This window comes from Maniola jurtina, chromosome 2 (genome assembly GCF_905333055.1).
Source record: "Maniola jurtina chromosome 2, ilManJurt1.1, whole genome shotgun sequence".
Taxonomy (NCBI): domain Eukaryota; kingdom Metazoa; phylum Arthropoda; class Insecta; order Lepidoptera; family Nymphalidae; genus Maniola; species Maniola jurtina.
The window spans coordinates 7,941,621-7,960,884 of NC_060030.1; the positions used below are offsets into that span (position 1 = coordinate 7,941,621).

The 19,264-nt window shown below is 36.1% G+C and overlaps 1 protein-coding gene and 1 long non-coding RNA gene across 4 annotated transcripts in view; one reads left to right on the forward strand and one right to left on the reverse strand.

The window, feature by feature from the left end:
• Positions 1-15,797, reverse strand: part of LOC123871832 (band 4.1-like protein 4) — a 63,499-nt gene extending 47,702 nt beyond the window's left edge. For 2 of the 3 annotated variants that reach the window (XR_006797351.1, XM_045915829.1), the window contains exon 1: positions 15,474-15,797. The gene's annotated coding sequence lies outside the window, so the exon portion shown is untranslated. Of the gene's footprint in view, positions 1-15,469 lie in introns of all 3 variants that reach the window. The other variant, XM_045915838.1, reaches the window with a different exon arrangement.
• An 899-nt stretch (positions 15,798-16,696) lies between these two features.
• Positions 16,697-18,377, forward strand: LOC123872075. Its single transcript, XR_006797406.1, has 2 exons — positions 16,697-16,738; positions 18,193-18,377. It is a non-coding gene; the product is annotated as an uncharacterized LOC123872075 (long non-coding RNA).
• The last annotated feature ends 887 nt before the right edge of the window (positions 18,378-19,264 follow it).

Sequence of the window (19,264 nt, forward strand, 5' to 3'; positions counted from 1 at the left end):
CATTGCCTGATCGGGACAAAAGATTTACGATTGACATACTGGCTTTATGTCCCATGGAGAGCTCAACGGACATGCAGATATGTTTATTCACGAGGTAGAGTTTTGGAGCTCTACTCTTTATATTTGTATGTATGTTTGAATGTTATATCTATACTGTCATTTATTTCTAAATATTATATCTACTGATACGAGAGGATGCCCATGACTTGTGCGTAGATTTGGGTTTTCAAAAATCCCGTGGGAACTCTTTTATTTTTTTTCTTTATCCTTTGATTTCGATGAAAAGCTATGATCATTGTAAAAAGAGATTAATCCGCGAAACTTATGATAATAATCAATATAGTGGAATAAAAGTCACTACAAAGTCGGCAATACACACGATAAGAAAGAATCTTGGACTTCTTGGACTTATTATAGTTATTAATAATCGGGAAATAAGTACAAAGATGTGCAATGATCATGGAACAAATTCGCACACCTGTGTTATTAATCACATTGTGGCGTAACTTGCAGTATGTACTTACTGTGGATATTAGCCCCCCGGCTACATCTAATTAGGCAATTACGATGTCGAAAATAGTTATACAATTTTGACTGGCGTGCGTACCTACTTCGTGGTATGTAAAGGATGGAGAATGGAGAAAATACCTATTACGGAGACACAAAAAAAAACAAGAATATTCTTGAAGTATACGTCTATCATTTAGTATTATCTAATTGTTATTCTATTGTTTTTTATATTTTCTTTCTATGAAACTAGTAAAATTGCAAACTACTGACGCTAGCGGGCGCATGCTTAGATTTTTCTCTTTCTTTGTTCGAAGCATGCTCATGGGAAATGAATGTAAATGAAACAATGCACCAAAAACATTACGAACCACGATGATACCGTTTGAAATTATTTATCAGTTACGTTCCCACGTATACTAGGTACTTCCCATGAGTATCGTAGAAACGTCTTTAAGTATTAAGTGTATAGAGTCGGTCAACAAAGTAGTTGAGCACTTCTCAATTAATTTCTAAACTACTTAGGATATAATTATGTCGCTAAATTGAGATCGGAAGCGCTTATCTCTAATCTAATTATTACGTTAAAAAATGAAAGTGCTAATGTCATGATTCAAATAGGTACCTACCTAATCGTACCATCTACATACGAATAAATGCCACTGATGTTGAATACGTACCCATTTCATAGTTTACTTTTACAACATTTTAATTTTTAATTTAAGATTTATTCATCTGAAAGTTCTGAGGAGGAATAAAAAAGGAGGTCGAGGGTTCAGAGCCCCAGGCACGCAAGGTTAAGTAGGTATGTGCGTTTCGGTTTTAAGCAATTAAAGATCACTTGCTATTATAACAGTGAAGGAAAACATCGCGAGGAAACCTGCATGCCTGAGAGTTGCCAAAGGTGTTTGAAGTCTGCATATTCGTACTGGGCATTCGTGGCAGACTATGGCTCTTCTCATTATGAGAGGAGATCCGTGTTCAGTAGTTGGCCGTTGAGGTTGATCATGATTTAGTCTTTGCGCTTCTGGGAATATATCGTTGCGTTGCTCCCGATTCTACATTTGATTAAAGTGCTAGCCTAAAAACAGGTTGTGAATTTACGATGAGGTTCGATATGAATACAGGTAAGCAGGTAAACAGGATGTGATAATATCTGGGTTAGATAGTAAAAGAGATGTACGTAGGGAAAGTTTAAATAACGGTTTACGTGTTAATTTGGTCATATCTAATTTAAGGCGCACATCCTGGAGAACTAACATCAGCTGTGCGTATTTTGGAATGTATGTTGGAATTCCATACTATTAATTCTAGGCCAAGGATTTCAGTTTCCACGCCTCTTTGGCAAAAGGGTTGCTTTGTCTGAATATCATATGTATCTTGTTTCTAGGTTCAGCGATTTGTATTATAGACTGATCTTTTAGTACATAAAACGATCATGCATACATTTTAAGATTTTACTCTCCATTTTAAATAATTTTGATTGAGGATCGGGGAGGAGGAGGTGTCCTTCGCCCTAGCCTGGAAGAAAATATATTGGAGCCTACAAGATTTTTTTTTATTCACTATAGGTAAGCGCTTGACCACAATCACACCTGATGGAAAGTGATGAAAAACAAAGAATCAAATATTAGAATCAAGGCCAAATTATATGATGTCGCTATATTTCCATGTCTAATTTATGGCTGCCAAACCTGGGAACTCAGGAAGGTAGACGAGGAAAAAATTGCGGTGTGTCACAGGATGTATCAACTATCATGTCTAAAATCGAACTTTTGACGTGACATTTTGACAAATATAGAGCTTAAATGGCGAGTGAGATCTCAAAATGTATGCATTATACACTGGTATTTACTTAGAATTGACATCGTCAGATAACTAATATTTCTGTAAAGTCAGATATTGAATTACAGTTTTATTTCCAACCAGCGATAAGGAAATAGGATTAGCGTCAATCTCGTGCATACCGCAACGAATTACACGCAAAAACCTGGAAAATACGAAACACTTTGTCTGTAACCAATCACGGTATTATAAGCTGGCACCATGAAAACAAAGAATGTAAATAATAATAGTTTTGGCTTAGTGCTTATTAGTTTTTTTTTTCGTTTTACAATTATTACATGTCACGTTCATGATTTATTACAATTACGCTGCTTTTTGGATTGGAAAAGAAAAGCTTTTGATGTTTTGGCCTTTTTTTTAATAAAAACCCCACTAATTAGATTTGCATAGTAACCATAAATTTTATACCTCCTTAGATTAACCATTAAAATTTGTCAGAGCGTGGTCAGAGCGCAGCGAAGACCAATTTATACGTCTTAATCTAAGATTTATATACGTTCGTACGTTAGAAGTAAGCACCTACTTATGTTCCATAATAATTATTTATTAAAACATCCTACGAGCATAAAAGGTAAATATGGATGGTTCAAAAAGAGACGACGTATCCCAAAATAAAATGCTAAAATTAGTTACATACCCGAACTAAATTGTAACCAATTTTATATGGCTTTTATTTATAGTGGCATTAAAGTATAGGCGAAGGTGCGAGCGGACGCTTGCGCATGCCGACACGTGCTCGCTCAGCGCATACTAATGCCTTTTGCCGATCGCCAAACAAAAATTCTCTTTTAACAAACTTAGCGGTCAAGAACTCAAGTATGGTAGCTCAATCATCAAGCTGGCATCAAGTGGGTATGCAAATGTGATTCAAACGGCGGCGGCGTCTAGTTCCGCCTTCTGAACTCTTTAGGCAAAACTTTCTTATGCGATTATAATTGGCGGGAAATGCGCGCCCCAAATAGGACATAGAACAGTGATAGCCTAGTGGCTAAGACATCCGCCACCTTTTCGGGGGGTCGGCGGTTCGATCCTTATAACTTTTTGCAGTTAGGGATGTGCGTTAAGGCAATTAAATATCACTCACTTAACGCTGAAATCTGCATGTTTGAAAATTCTCTAATATGTTCTCAAAGATGTGTGAAGTCTGCCAATCCGCACTTGGTCAGGGTGGTAGACTATGGCCAAACCCTTCTCATCCAGAGAGAAAGCCCGTGCTCAGTAGTGAGCTGGCGATGGGTTGATCATGATAACGATGAATAGGATATTCTCCATTCGATGTGTATTCTCCTTGTAATAAGCTCAAAAGCATCGTATCGTAAAAGTATCGTATGATTATATGGTCTACTACCGTCTAAGTATCAAAGGTACGAGTATGATACATCAAACGTTGAATTTGTATGCCGTCAATCATACCCCGTTACAAAGCAATGACGACCAAATACGTTTATGAATGTCAATACATGTGTTTGTCTTAATACACCGTAAGAATAAGCTATTCTAACACGCAGTTTTACACAAAGCTGTAGTATTGTATAAACGCTGCTTATGGGCTTTTAGATAAAATACTCTTGGGTACAAAAATACCTACCAATTAGGTACGTCCGTAATCGAAATAAATTATACTAAATATACATAGCTCAAACTAAAACACTGGGGTTAAAACATAAAAAACTATAGGTTCCTCTTAATATGACTGCTCTTTCTAAGAAATGAGTTTTGGAGATTTCACCCCTAAGGGAATTAAATAGAAGATGAAAGCTTATACGAAAGTCCATCATTTTTCGAATTAAATCCATGGAAATCGACATTTGATCTTTTGGTTAAAAATAATAAAGGTTATTTCAAGATTTCTGGAAGCTTTACCCCTAAAACGGTTAGGTATATGGGGCATGAAAAGTTTATGACAGAACGACATTTTTTAAAGTCATAATCATGTAAATTGGTATTTAGAGTTTTGCGAGCAGGATCCAGGCGGTGCAAGATCGTGGCATATGGAATTTCTTAAAAGAGACCAATAATGTCATCTGCAGGTGTATAAGTATTGGTTGACGACAACGACGAAAATAAAATAAGTTAATGAGAGAATTATCGCTAGAAAACTAAGATTTTTACCAACTAAAACAGTATGACAATGGAATACGCTCATCTGAAAACAAAAGACAAACGAAATCACTAACGAACTATCGACCTTTCCACCAACTCAGCATCAAAGACAAAGCCTTGAATAAGCATCTCAAAATTGACTCATAATTCTGCGAGTTATTACACGCAGTTGTTAAGGATGAATAATTTATTTAACGTAAAAGTGATAAAGCAACCGAAATTCGGCGCTGTTATTGTCTTGAATAACGAAATGTATCTGGCTGTGCCATAAGTACCTACTACGTTCCTATTAAGTCAAATGACCCAGCTCGAATTTTATACGGCAATAAGTCGCACGCAACTTCGTGAGTGCCATGTACATTGTTATATGCAGAGATCAGACAGCACAAGGCCAATTACGTTTAAGACTTCACTTTGGAGAATTTCATGTACCTACCTACTTAAATTAAATAGCCCAAAATTAAATTTGGCAACAACACTGGAAAACTATTCAGACTCCAAGTAGGCATACACACTTTTTTATGTAGCTAGGTGTAGGTATAACGACTCACAAATTAAGTATAAGAAAAAAACGGGATGGACCATAAAAAGACAGTCAGACAGACAGTTGCGCATTTATAATTATTAGGTATAATTAGTATGGATAGCCTAGTGGTTAAAACGTTCGGCTCCTAATCGGAAGTCGGGGGTTCGATCCCGGGTATGGACCTCTAACTTTTCAGTTATGTGCATTTTAAGCAATTGAAATTATATCACTTAGTTTAACGGTGAAAGAAAACATCGTGAGGAAACCTGCATGCCTGAAAGTTCTCCATGTCCTTAAAGGTGTGTGAAGTCTGCTAATCCGTATTGGACCAGCGTGGCAGACTATGGCCTAAAGCTTTCTCACTCTGAGAAGAAACCTATGCTCATTAGTGTGCCGGGAGTGGATTTTTCATGAATATTTAGTGGTATAGTATGGATGTCATTTATTTGGTATGTTATGTAGTCGTAGTAGGTGCAAGCGAAATGTTCCAGGTAAAACCCAAAACCTGCTATACTAGGATGGATGCCATATAAAGTCTTGTAGTATGAAGCTGTATAAAGTCCCGCTGTAGGTAAATACTTATTCTTACGCATGTTCAAAACTTCCGCCATAACTGATTTTGTTTCAATCAATATACCTAGTTATAAATTAACTAGATGATGCCCGCAATTTCGTTCGCACACACATAGACTTTTAAAAGATCATCGGAACTCTTTGATTTTTCGTGACAAAGTAGCCTATGTCCGTCCCCGGGTGGCAAGCTAGCTATCTCCATCGTTACTAAATTTCGTTAAAATCGGTTAAAAAAGAGGGCCGTAAAAAGCTAGGCGAAATACAAACGGGCTTTCGTATTTATAATATTAAGTACTAGAGGATGCCCGCGGCTTCGCCCGCGTGGATTTCGGTTTTTTTAAATCCTGTAGGAACTCTTTGATTTTCCGGGATAAAAAGTAGCCTATGTCCTTCCCCGGGATGTATTCCAAGTCTGTACCTTTCATTAAAATCGGTTCAGCGGTTGGGCCGTGAAAACGTAGCAGACAGACAGACAGACAGACAGACACACTTTCGCATTTATAATATTAGTATGGATGGATTTAACTAAACCTAACGATAGGTATAGATTAAAATCTACGTTGCCTTAAAAAAATAACAAAATATATTAGTACCCAATAGAATGCCCAATAAATAAAAGTAAGCAATATAGACCTTGAAATAAAGTTAACAGATGACTTGGATCCGAGTGCTTGCTTGGAATAGCGCCAAAAAGCCAGGGCTTGTAAATTGCTTGCAAATGATATAAACGTCGGCGACATACTTCGTACACGGTAAAACTGCGAAAAGTGCCAAAGAATTTTAAAAAGGAAAGACATTTATGAACATTGGACAGGAAAAGAAGAATTTCAAATGAGTCAAGGATAATATCCCTGTATGATCTTGACCGTTTCAAGGAAGAGAAACTTTTTTGTTTTCAAAATTAGTGGGTACATTTATTATTAAGAGTAATTTCTTGAGTCTAAAATTACAGCAGGTAGCTTGCGGCGATCTCTCTCATAACAATCAGTAGAAGCCGAGATCAAACAGCCCACGTTAAGGCTTACCTTCTCTGTTGCTACTCCGCCCACTATTTAAAATTTTTCGACTCGCCTGGGAATTAACTAGTTCGTTGTTTTGATTTAATACTCGCTGTTGCCTGCAACTTTGTCCGTATGGAATTTTAGTAACCGTACCTTCTGATGTTATACCTAACTTATATTAAACGAAAGTGTCAAGCTTCTGCCAACTTCGCACAGTCCATCCGTTTAACTGATTTTGACGTACGAACACTTGGTAAAGAGATTTTGGTAAGACCCGGGGAAAGGAAAAAAGCTACTTTGATCCTGGAAAATATACCTATGGAACTTTTAAAGAACTAAATGGATGCACTTATCACGTGGATGAAATCGCGGGCATCATCTAGTTCTTAATATATTTGCAGTACTTTCATCGACCTCTTTTATTCGATGCCTGTTCATAAAAAAGGTTTTATTAAGCACATCCTGAGCTCATACTAGCACAGCACCTCGTACAAAACGTATCTTATTATACTTTCTGGTGCTTTTAATTACCTACCTATGTAATTATGCCAAAAATCACTAAAAAGTAACACCACCGTTTTTAATAATATAGAACTTAAGCTTTTTAAAACTTTTTTTAAATCATCTGGCTTATATACTTGATTACCTAGGTTTGTCCGCTTAAAAATTATATACCTGTGGTAATAAAATTTGTAAAATTTTATAAGTTTAGCGTCTGAGGCCTGAGCCATAAAAAGGTACCAGACAGACAGATACATTTTCGCATGTGAGCATTGATGTGGATAATAATATTAAAGTGCTCTACAAAACGCGGGTTTAATGTGTTTGATAGCTGCAGTTATATTCTGGTACTTAGTAAATAGTAATAAAGTATAAAGATTTTTTTTGGTTTTAAGTCTTGACATAAAAACTAACGTCTTGATAAACCTTAAAGTTGGGGTGGACACGTCATGCAGATGGCAATTTTGAGAATGGCTTTTTAAACATGAAAATAGTGGCATTACCAAAAAATTCAAATATTTCTAGCAATTTTGATCGTCACTGTAAGTATATATAACTAACACTTCGTTTTTTTTTAAAAAGCACATTTAATAAAAAAATACTATACTTAGTAGGTAGTTAGCATACGAGCTAGTCACACTAATATTATAAAGGCGAAAGTTTGTATGTGTGTGTGTGTGTGTGTGTGTGTATGTTTGTTACTCCTTCACGCAAAAACCACTGGACGGATTTGGCTGAAATTCAGAATGGAGATAGATAATATCCTGGATTAGCACATAGGCTACTTTTTATCCCGGAAAATCAAAGAGTTTCCACGGGATTTCGAAAAACCTAAATTCACGCGGGCGAAGTCGCGGGCATCGGCTAGTCTAAAATATATGCAAAATGAGAGTCTAATAAAAATTTAAGCACTACTTAAACATGACTTAATCACATTTTTGTCATACATTTGACATGTATAAATTATGACTAAACACTGAGGTTTTTAGTAATAAGCGCCTCAAACCGGATGACGCAGGAAGCGAGCGATTCTTCTCTTTTTGTGAGGCATTAATATGAGCGTTAATTAAAAAGTTGCAGTTAAATAAGGATTCTCAGCTTGGTTTGCGGTTGTCGGGGTGAAAGTAGATGAAATTTTAATAACGTCCGAATAAAATCAGTCCCGTTGCAAATATGGATAATACTGTAAGATTGAAATACCTAGGATACGAGTACTTAGATGGTAGGTAGGTATACCATCACATTATGTATTACATATATGCATTTTTGTCTGTTTTGGCAACTGTTGCAAGTTATAATACCAAATAACTAGATGATACCCGTGGCTTCATCCGCGCGGATACCTATAGGTTTTTAAAAAATCTGTTGCAACTTTTCCATTTTCCGGGACATATAGGTAAGTAGCCTATGCCCGTCCTCAGGGTGCAAGCTATCTTTGTACCAAATTTCGTCAAAATCGGTAAAACGGATAGGCCGTGAAAAGATGGCAGACCAACAGACAGACACTTTCTTATTTAATGGAAATAGGTATGTGAATGAAGAAGTAGTTTTCTCTTTGCAAACTCATTGTCGCAGTTTTGAAGCCGGACACTTTTTTTTTTTAATTCTGCAATCTCACCTGGTGCTAAGTGATGTTGCAGCCTAAGATGGAAGCGGACCACCTTGGAAGAGGTAAGTATACCTAGTAGGTTTTATTAAACCCAACACCTCTTTCTACAGGGTATCGTACCGGAACGCTAATTCGCTTGACCGCACGGCTTTTTTGTTAGAGTGGTAGCTGGCCACGGTTGAAGCTTCACACCAGACCAGATCAGAAATAACTTAGTAATCGTAAATACCTAAACTGTTCCCGCCGGATATCGATCCTGGAACCTCCCATTTATAACATCACAGCGCACACTACTGTGCCAGGCAGGTCTTGTAATCTAAAGCGCTTCGCTGGATTTCCGGACACGAGATTAATTGTTTCTATTAACTATAAATGGGTAGCCGACAGTCGCGTTTACACAGGGGGTATTAATTGGTTTACAGGAGCACTTGCAAATCCCGAGCATATACCATGCTAAATTCATCACTACCTTATATTAATACCTAACCGCAGTATATGTGTCGGTGTAAAATTGACAAAACAAAGGCAAACTATTATCTGCAGCCTTAGCATGACACCAAGATAATAATTCCCGCGGAATTTGAATCGTAACTCGTAAGACTTATATGTCCACTCGATTTTTGTCGTTTTACGTACAAGAGTGTTTCAAGTCCCAGTTACAGTTCAGGCAATGTCAACGAATTTTATATTTACAATCATCATTATGGTTGTCAACCGATAGAGATCCATCTATTAGGCATACTTGGGTCTTGAATCTTGTAGGAACTTTCACACGCCACAGTCTTGCTGGTCTTGCGCCGCTGATGTTTACAATAGGTATTGAATATTGATAAAAGCTGATACAAGTGACAATAGGCTGGGAAATTCTCATGTCTTTCGTTTCCAAGTGTATATGTATGATGGATGCCCCTCTTAGACGCTTAGGTGTGGATATAACGTTGACCTCTCACACTATAACAGCGTGCGGGACTTACTCATGCTAAGGGTGCTGCAAGAAGTTGAATTTTCATTACTTTCCTGTTAAAATATCCAATTTCTTTCTTTTATCTATCCGACACAAAATACTTGGAAATCTTCGCGAGATACAATCGAAATAGAACAAAGGACAGGTTATTGCATACTTCATGATGTAAATGTTAAGGCAAGTACATAATAACACGCAAGTAGGAACTGTGATGTAATTACTATTAACATATTCAAGGAGTCTCGCGGTTCCACCTGTGAGTGAGCAACTAACGAAGAACCCTCTAAACTTCGCTCCGTCATATTCTACACTCGCTTTGTAAAACAAAAGCTTCACACCGGAATACGTCTTCATGAGACGATTGTCGTAAATTCGTATAAACTTTAGCAATAATGAACGTAAACAGTCGGCGTCACTTCGCAGAGAAAGAGCTAAGATTTCTTTTATTTTTGGAACAAAATTTGGAAATAGCAAATAAAAATTTACCCTTGTAAAAATAAAAGTAAATAAAGTGCTCTTAGTTAGTGACAGTAAATTAAAAAATCATAAATTACTACAGAATAGAAATGAAAACTACATACAGACAACAAGAACGAATAGTTGAATTGGTGCAAAATTTAAAGTTTTTGATTAACGAAATACCTAAGTCAAATATTTTTTTTAACATATCACTTGTGTATGAAACGTTTTTTAGTATAATAATTTATCATGATCAACCCATTTCCGGCTCTCTAATGAACACGGTCTCCTCTCAGAATAAGAGGGAATTGGCCGTAGTAGAATAAGAACCCAGGCCGTAGCCTATCTCACTAGCCAAATGCGAATTGGATATATTTATGTCTTACTTAGATGATATAATTGCCACCTTGTTATTTACTGTATATATGTTCAACTGTATTAGGTACAAGAGATCAAATTAAATAACAACAAAACTTTGGGAACTCACAAGAAGTGTAGTCTACCGTGAACTCTGTGAAGCGAATAAAGCGATATTAGTTCGATCCCTATTGGAAGTTCCTGACCGCAATAATGATTGGATCTCGATTGGGAACGAAATACTGACAGGTGCCTTAGCTAACGTTCTGTGCAAGTTAGTCAAAGTCTGCGTCTATCGTTATTAGAGATTTTCTTACAGGCATTTATTTCTTCTTTATATAAAGCCATTGATCTAAATTCTTTAGGCGCTAATAGGCAAGAGAATATCACACGAACAGAAGTCAAATTGAAAAGAAGAAGAGAACGTATTAAAATGAAAGGTTTTTGAGAAAGACTAAATGGTTTCCAGCTATAACCAGAAAAAAGCTCATGGCTATGGTTCAAAATACTTCAATTAAGTCTGGATAAAGAATATTTTTATCTAATGCCAAAATGGAAATCGCAGGTGAAGATTTTTCTATAACTATTATTTTTATTTCAGACATAACTGAGACATTACAGAGATGACGGTGTAACAATGTTCAATTCTGTTCTGACGATTATTATTGGAACGGGAGCGCTTTGATGGCACGATTCAATCTGGTAATCGGAAATGGGCATTGTGCAACAAAGGCTTCATTGTGCGACCGCGACGCGTCCGCGCCCGCGCCGCCTCCTGCCCGCAAATATTCATGTGGATTATACCTACTAACCATACATGCAAGGGCGTAAAGTAGGGAAGTAGGTGCTAATGACAGTAGGTAGGTACGCCATTGTCATTTACGCGTAAGAGAAAATGAAGTAAGTCAGCGTAAAAAATTCTACAGATAATGTGCAAAACATGTTTTTCTAATCTACTTGCTTACTAGGCATTTGTTTATGCTCTACATACTTAGGAAGAAAAAAGACTCACTCATGTCAGTATTGTTTAACATCGGTTATATGTACATGTATACGTATCTACTATTCCTTCTGTTACAATAATTTAGACAGGACACAAAGTGTCCAGCAAAGCATGACGTGATTTCTAATACTATTCCGAAGAAAATTAAAAAAAAATAGACTTCATATTTGACGTAAGATTTTTACGCCTTTGCCTGTTACCTCCCAAAGCCGCCATGATCCAAACTTCATCGTCGCTGATCGTTCCTCCCTGAGCTGGGGACTATACGCAGAGAAACTTTCAGCTTTTATAAAATAACGAAGGTCTAGCACACGCTGGCTCTTTTTCTAATATCCACGCGACGCGCAACACACCGTGTCTCCAAAAAAGAGCCTTTTAAGACACCAAAGAGATAACACTAATTTCATGCGAAAGAAAATACTCATTATATTTCTCATGCTTTATTCAGGAGGGACGAATGCAAATCCTAAAAACACGACCAATTTATAGTACGCCTTTAATCTATTTTGAATTCTTCCAAATAAAATTGTTGATTCGACCGTCACGAATATAACGAACTCTCAAAATATCTTAGTGGGAAGGACAAAAGAAGCAAGGAGCATTTGAAGTGGGCGGTCCTCTGAGTGAACCACGATTTACGAACCCTCATTGAGAGCAAGAGGCACTTGACCCCAGCCAAGTTTCTCTAGCTGTGACTGATAAATAATAAATTAATGACCGCTAAGTTTTTAATGAAAATTTTCGTTAAATTAATAGCGTAAATTATAATTGAATAAAACCACAACTCTACTTGTTTATAGACATTGTTACCTGCAACAAAACTAAAAGTTAGAAGAAGAATAAGAATGTTTATTTACTAGAATATGGTACATACATTGGTCCTAAATATTAGGTAAAATCGCGTAGACTTATTTTATTACTGTACAAACAAATCGTGCCCACGTGCTAAGAATACTGACTGCGTTTCCACGCTGGACAGGGCTGAAGGCTGATCCTTAGCACAAAACAAGCCAGCTCTTCTGTCACCAGATGAGCCAATTAACCGTGGTGAAATGTCTCTTAAAAATGTTTAGCACAAAGACTCTATAATCCCAGTGTCTTTACGACAAACGAATCAAAAACGTTACTCGATATGAGAGGCATACTTTCGCCGCTTACCGGCTTCAGGTATTGCTGCTGCAGTTCCCGTTCTTGATGTTGTCTCCTTAATGTAGTACAGGGCTAATGTGCCAACACAAATTGTTCCCAGGGAACCAGCATCAATCCATCAGGTCTCTTACCATCACCCCTACCGCCTTAATGAGCGCAGCAATATCTATGATGGCAAAAACGCTTTTACTCGTATCAATAGAACTAGCCTGTCGTTCGTTCCTTTGGCAAGAGAATTCGTGAATTCCAATTTTTTCAACCTCTTTTCTACACGGACATCTGTGCTTATGCCACTGCTTGATAAATTATTATCAAGCTTAGTTCTACCTGGTGATGATGTTCTTAGATCTTGGGTTTTAGGTAGGTACCTAAATACTGTTAAGTTTCTGTCACCCAACCAATTAACGTTTTGGTTCACGTTACTTAAATGAAAACATATTATTTAATACAAAAGGCTAGACTAGAGGGAAAAAATCTTTGAAAGTACAAATAGGTACGTACATTTGTTCAAATCAGTAGGAGTAAAAATTTGCTTACGATTTCATTATGTAGGCAAAGTACAGACTTTTAAAAATTGCGAAAATCTATTTTGAAACAATTACTTATTGCCTTTTCAAGATTGATTTATCAAGTTTGGTAATTCTCTTCTTCGTAGGCAATAAAAACAGAAGTCGTAAAGTAAAAACGCTTTTATTAACTTTTTTAATTGGATTTTAGAGGAAAGGAACATGATAAAATATTCGAGTTTAGTTACGGCTACGTTGATATATTTATGTAGGTACTTAGCAATATTTATCTTCTTTATTAAAGATAATAAAAAATTGTAAGAAAGTATTTCAATATGCCCAAATATATCTATTCTATTAAAAGTATGTCTATGTGTAATTCATCCAAGATTATGTGTGATAAAATATACCTATCTACTTACAAGATCTATTATATGTTTATACATATAAGGAATGCAATTGTAATAATGGACAGGATTGATTAAAATTGTATACAAGGAAGGAAAAGGTCATCTTTATTTGATCTCTACATCAATGAAAATCGCTACAAAGTTTTTAACGATTTTCAATACAACTTCCGCGGCGAAAGTGAATTTATTTTGAGTTCTGCCTCATGTGTTTTTAAAACAGATGAAGTATTCAAATTGGGTAGACTAGGCATGAATAAGGCTTTGTTTGAGAGAAGTATTTCAATTAAAATCTAAAAATGGTATCTAAGTAGATAGGGTCTACCCAACGAACGATATTACCGACCCAATTTCAAAGTTGAAAGGACCTACCTACATTAGTTTCCTTTGTCACGGACAGGACGAGATCGTACCAAAGAAAGATGGTGTTGTCCCTAGAGGACATCGTCAGCCGAAAAATACGGCATTTGTATTTGGTGTAGAACATGTGTTAGGACCAAGCCTCGTGCCAACTACTAGCTACCAAGCCAACTAGCGAAGCCACTTTACGAGGTTTTACGACAGCTATTGCAGTTTACAAGTTCGTTGAATCTCAAAGAAAATGTATGTACCTACTTCTTTTTCTTTTGTTCTTTGATGGCAAGCTTTGAGTTTTTGATTTGACTCATGTTGATAAAATGTATCATATTTGAAGTCAGAATACTAATTATAGCCATTTGAGGTTATAGAGTATTGACTGTGGTCTTCGAACACGTCTTTGAAACCTACATATGAAAACTATTTAAATTATATACGGTAATGGCGATCATTGAATATGGAGTAGAAATGGAGAGCTTGTAGAGAAGCGTCTGATTTTATCTTTTTTAAATATAGAATCATAATTACATTGATAGTTATGAATCTATTACCTGATATAGTAGGTAAGTATTGCTCTCCGAAAAGTATAGTGGAGATTTGAAAAGCTATGACAAACAAAAACATAGTAGGTAGGTAGGTATGTACTTAAAGTTATATAACTACGAGCATGTACCTCTGTATATGTATGTTGTATCGTAGAAATCTTAGAATTAGGATCACGGAATTTGAATGACACTTGAATAAGTCGACAGCTACCTACTTAGTAATTCGTAATGGGTGCTTGAATAACTAAAGGTTGTCGGCCACCAAGACGAAGAAAACCCGAGAATTTATTTTAAAATGCAAAGGTATGTACATATATATGAAAAAACTATTTTTAATAATATTTATATAAAAAATATTTTATAATTTCAATTTGAACTCACGAGCTCATATCATTGAGTCAGCGTCAAGTTTTCATGAAATACCTACTTACGTTTGGTCTGTCAAGTCAAGTAGGTTTTTGTCACCCTGGGAAATAGGTTCCAGGACTTACTGGAAAACCTCAAAAGTTGAGATTTCAAAGATTTTTGTTTAATCAAGTCGGTTAAGTGATAGTCATTTTTCTGTTACCTTTTGTACACTTAAATTAACACCAGAATTTTAAGTAAGTACTTAAGTTTCTGTTGAATTGGCGAAATGTCCGATAGCTGCTGCTATTAAAAGATAAAACCATAGAGAAAACGTTATGAAGAAATAACAACTTTCTTTGACCAAAGTATGAGAATTACAGTCTCTTAGCTCCAATGAGATTCAGTGTTGTGTTTACCGTGAGTGACCGACGAACTGGCTAGGCACGGACAATGCGTGCAATTGTGGTTAAATTGGCTTTAATATTTTCAAGGTGAGGTAATACTGTGGTTGCGATTGGATGAGCGGTGACATCGGCCACGGCGGCGGGCGTTCAACTTAGCCGTGGCTATTCACTGCCTGCAGCCACTACCTTAATATCAGTGCCTGCTTTACCACACTAACTACTTCCGCTCCAATGCACACGTAAATTGCCCCATAACCACACAGATAGTGCCCTCCAAAAAACTTTATGAGAACTTTAACAGCTACTTACTAGTACGTCTCGTCTCAGATCCGAAACTCAGTTACATGCCACTCTCCATACCAGGATTACGAACATAGTTTATGACAATTTCGCATACGAATTGTAAGTACTTGTGGACGGAGGAGCCGGTATTTTCTTTTCGCACTTTCACAACACTTTTAAGTTAACATCTTAACAGAAACTTATAGTTTAGTCGAGTTGTAGAAAGTCTTAGTTATTGCATGTGCACAACAAGTGTTATAAACAAAAGAATGGAATACGCGAGCGCAACTTAGTTTTCTTGGGGCATCGTGCCACCTGTCACCCGCGGCGAACAAGTATGCACTGCCGGGCGCCGGCGGCCGGACGGCGGCTGCGGTTCTGCCGAGCTCCCGCGTTCACTTCACAACTTAGCTGGGGGCCCACAATCCACATGCCTGTTACCCAGTCCATACAATTCACAAAAGCACACAATATCAGCGCACCATTCATTGCTGACTCGGTAGTAAAGAATTTGGAATCCTCTCACATTCTCAGCAATGTATAAAAGTTTGTTATTTACATTGACTTACACAAAATAGAGATATGAGAGTAAAACAAGTTGAAAATTAAAGCTAGCAGCTCCAAGGAAAAGCTCGCTCTGCAAGTTCGGTTTACTCGTAGCGCCATCTAGGTTGAGATTTAAATACATTGTCGTTTAACGAACGCCATCTTCATGATCACTCTAAACCAAGTTGGCATGTAGAGCCATGATATCAGTACCGTTAGTACAACATTGAACACCGCATACATGGTTAATAGTATCGACTACTCCTGACTGCCAAGGTTAACGTATTCATCGATAGTACGAGCTAGTCCTAACTGTCAGTTTTGGACAGAACGTAGATACCATGACGATACCAACATGTGGAAACGTAGGTCCAACTTTTGTCTCACTTACACATTCACAAAAAAGTGGGACAGATATACGCTGCCATTTTGTCTAATTTGGCATATATTATTTCGTTTTTTGACGCTATTGACAGATGATTAACAGCGTGACAGTGACAGTCAAGCGACACCCACCGCATACTCTATGGTATGTTTGTCTATGGTAATTCATCTATATTCACTCTGAAATCACTAAAACACTGGTATCCAAAGCCAAATTTTCGTCAGATTAAAAAAAGTTACCGTTCTGTTGTCTGTTAAAGTGAAAATAAATAAAAGCAAACTGAATGAAAGGATTTTAATATACAGAAGTTCATTTAAATAGTTATTCAAGAACTAGTGATTATAATATATATTGTATTTAGGTGTGTAGGTACTATTTAAATAAAATGCAATGAGTACCTAATAATATCGTATGTCAGCTTTATATGTACGTTTACTGTCTCTTGATATCACGTCTACATAGGTTTTTTTAGAATAATAGCACTTAATAACTAGATTGGTATGTACTTAATAGGTACATATAACTATCTACATACCAATCTCTTGATTTGATTAAGGGAAGTGACCTAACCTATAGTGAAATCACAAGTGTAAATTAAAAATTTATAACACCCCCGACAAGTGAAGGTTACAGTAACTAGAAAAGACTAGAGATATAACTATCTACATACCAATCTCTTGATTTGAATAAGGCAAGCAAGTGATCAGGTTTCAAGAGTATCTAGTCGCTTATAGTGAAATCATAACTTCATTATTATTTTGTACCTACTTAAATAACTAGTCTATTAGGTACCTAGCATAAAATGGGTTCAAAAACTATTGAGCCATAGCCCATCACTGATTATTTAGTATATTTGTTAGACAGCTTTGGCTATTAAAATTCCAACATTTTTTTAGGCAGCTTTGGTGTTAAGATTACAACATTACATAGACTTAATCTTGTAATATACCATACAGTTTGGTTCTACAAAATTAAAAGCTAGGACTTGTGTTTAAAGTGGCAATAAAACATTTAATCTATGTATAATAGTTCAATAGAAAGGCAACCTTATATAACACTTTAATAAATAATTAAGTGATAAAGTTAACATAATCTCTTAATTTTTTTAACCCCGAACCAAAAAGAGGGGTGTTATAAGTTTGAGGTATCTATCTGTGGCATCGTAGCTCTTAAACTAATGAACCGATTTTAATTTAGTTTTTTTTTTGTTTGAAAGGTGGGCTTGATTGAGTGTTCTTAGCTATACTTAATCCAAGAAAATCGGTTCAGCCAATTGAAACTTATCAGCTCTTTTCTAGTTACTTGTAACCTTCACTTGTCAGGGGTGTTATAAATTTTTAAATGTTTATGCTTAGTAACTTACAAATATGCAGAATCAGGACATTGAGTTTAAGCTGTATGTCAGAATAAAGTGTATCTGTTTGTCTGTCCGCTAGCTTTTTACAGCCTACCTGTTCAACCAATTTTGAGGAAAGGTACAAGGTTCTTGTATCCCGGAGATGGACATTGCTGATGTTTTATTATAGAAAAACAGTTCCTATGGGATAAATCCGTGCAAATTAAGTTGTCATTATTATCATTTATTTGGTATGGAGTATTTGGTGTCATACTGGACTACATAGACTAGGTATCCTGGAAATCAAAGAGTTAGCACTGGATTTTTAAAACTTAAAAGGGCATCATGTAGTTATTAAATATTATAAATAACACAAGACTACTATCTATCTTAACAGATATATAGTAAAATAAGAAGAATATTACCTAATTGTCTAATTAGCAATTTAGAAAATTAAAGATCAATAATTCCTTTTTCAGTGAAACCTGAGCTTGAAAGCCTGTGGATTAGTGCCTAATCCACTTTGCTAGAAGACTGCATTGTGGTGTTCCTGCATCAAGACTACACTACAGAATAAGCTCCCATAAGCTGTCAGTGCAGTAACACTCCTGTACAATTTTGTAATAATATAAATATTTAAAATTAAATAAAATGTTTTTTTTTTTCTCTTCTGTTTTATTAAGTATTAAAAAATGTTTTTATAGCTAGAACCAGCAAGAAACTCAACGGTTGCTCATTTCAAAGATTTTGATATATTGAATGAGTTATTGGTTAGGTTAGAGAGCTGTGGCAGGCATGCCAGTCTTCGTTGTTATTTTTTTATAACCACTTCTTGAATGACTTACTGTCTGTTATTAAGTCTGTATGTTACTGTAGTAATTGTTAAGCTATAAGTAATCAATTTGGTGTGCTAATCTTTGAATTGACAGAACCAATTTTGATGAGACTTTCACAAGCAGTTGGGACTTGGGGTGAGACGCAATCTTTAAACTAGAATGACAGGTTCTAAATCTAGTGCTGTCCTTTTCCGTAGTGCAGGGAGCATTACAAAAGGAATAGCATTTAAACCTGTCGCTTTAATTTAGTTTTGAACATAGATTTCAGGCAATATCCAGGCAGGCAAATTCCAGGATTGGTTACTTATGTAAACCCTAAGAACTTTTATTTTTAAAATGAAATAAGTAAAACAAATTAAAACAATAAAGATTTAATGACTATTACTTAAAGATCTATACCTTACACCTGTAATAGTATTAATACCTAGGTACTTTTAGATACCTAGGTATTAGGTACCAATAGGTGCATAAATAAGTAGGTACCATACAACTGTATAATTAAATTACATAAGATGTATTTAAGCACCTACATCATAAACAGTTCTTAATATATGTATAGGTATTCTACAAGATTGATGACCTCGGGTTAGTCTTGAATTGAGTTAGGTAGGTACTTGGGATCAGGGAGGCAGGCATCATAATCTGGTAATAATACTGGTGATCTGCAACCTGAAAAAAAAAATTGATTCAGAAAATCACACTAATATTATAAAGG